This window comes from Aplysia californica, unplaced genomic scaffold (assembly GCF_000002075.1).
Source record: "Aplysia californica isolate F4 #8 unplaced genomic scaffold, AplCal3.0 scaffold00839, whole genome shotgun sequence".
Classification (NCBI taxonomy): domain Eukaryota; kingdom Metazoa; phylum Mollusca; class Gastropoda; order Aplysiida; family Aplysiidae; genus Aplysia; species Aplysia californica.
In genome coordinates, this window is record NW_004798109.1 from 176292 (window position 1) to 177940 (window position 1649).

The window sequence follows — 1649 nt, forward strand, 5'->3', positions numbered from 1 at the left end:
GTGTGTGTGTGTGTGTGTGTAATATTATTATTATATTCACATAAAAGGGACTTCCATGACCACAGTCAGCCACGCAAGAGATGGGGGGCGGATTAGTTTGGATTTGGGGTGTAAAGGGGGAGGAGGGAAGAGAGTAAAAGGCTGACCACTATACCGCCATCTAAAGACTCCGCTATGCCCAGCGCTCCATTCATCAGACCTGTCATCACCACAAGGACAACATGGCCAGCTGAGTGCGAGTCCCCGCTACCTCCACTTTCAGACTTTCGGGGAGTTTAGAAAATCTTCCCTTTGAGCCCAACATTAATTACCTACTTATTTTTACTTAGTCTTGTTCACCCTCTGTTCCCGTTAAGCGTCGAGGGGAGACGTGCAGTTTTCTATGGTAGGCCAGCTTTGCCGCTTAATTATTGTCGGCAAATAGCTACCCTAGAATTACAAAGTTTTAACTGTTCTGTTTCTAGTTTTGAAAACTTTGACGTTAAAAATGTTGCGTTTTATAGCGAGTCCAGCTTTTTCGAATGCAATTATTTTGAATATCTAGAAAAAAAACATCGAAAAATCCTACAATTTTGAAAGAGCAAATAGAACTTGCTTTCTGATCTCATGGTCTTGGAAACTCAAAATGGCCACAAATGTCAGAAAGAAATGTGTAATCCTAAGATAGAGAATGTTTCTTTGCTCCTGATGAGTGTTCTAGGGTCTGTTGGATTAATGCTAATTGTACAGCTGGTAACTGTACAGCGCATAGAGCTTGCTGTAGAGCGTCGATATGCGCTATATAATAAGTACAACTCTTATCATTCTTAAGACATTATTATCACTAACAAATAACGTTTTAAAATACTCCTCATACGTTTACATATTATATTTAAAATAGTTTCCACGAAGTTCTCTTTTTTCCAAATGTGTACACTTTAAGCCATGTGGGCGGAAACTTAATTAATAAAATAGCTACCATACCTACCTACTGGGCTGATAGCCTTAAACACGACTATACCTACCTACGTGCAACCCGGGAAAACGAAGTCAGAACAAGATAGCACTGACTGAGCAAGCAAGATGTTCGAGTGACCACTGTCCAGTGTCAGCGAATAGATAAAGTGTCTCAGACCTGAAGTAGACACCTGGACAAGGGGGGCCGCCTGTTTCTGTGTTGTTTTTGGGGGAGTTGTTTTTTGGTTTGTGTTGTTGTTACTTGGTTTTTATTATTTTTGTTTTGTTTGTTTTATGGGAGAGGGTTGTTTTCTGTTGTTCCTCTTTAAGCTTTTGTTTTTGTTTTACAGGGTACTGAATTTGGGTCTCCTGCATGCGACAGTGAAGTGTCTAACCCCTACACCACAGACGCCGGTAGGCACATCTGTGGAGATGGAGATCTGTGGAGATGGAGATCTGTGGAGATGGAGGGTTTTGGACACCCTGGCTAGCTGCTCTATCGGTCATCTCTCACGGTGACTGGACATCTGGTCACGTGACCCGGTGGTGGTCAAAGCAACGCCTGTGTCCCAGTCAGGGAAGATGAAGTACTGGTGGGTGCCGCCTTGACGTGTGGTGTGTTGGTGGGTCAAAGGAGGAGGTGTGTTCTGACAGGAGGAATATTTGTCATGTCTGTTTAGTCTCTGAATATGTCTCCGTCTCTCTCTCTCTCT

General features: G+C 42.9%; 1 protein-coding gene across 1 annotated transcript in view; it reads right to left on the reverse strand.

Moving 5' to 3' along the window:
• LOC101845807 overlaps positions 1 to 1649 on the reverse strand; it is a gene marked incomplete in the record, with an annotated part of 213913 nt that overhangs the window by 84321 nt on the left and 127943 nt on the right.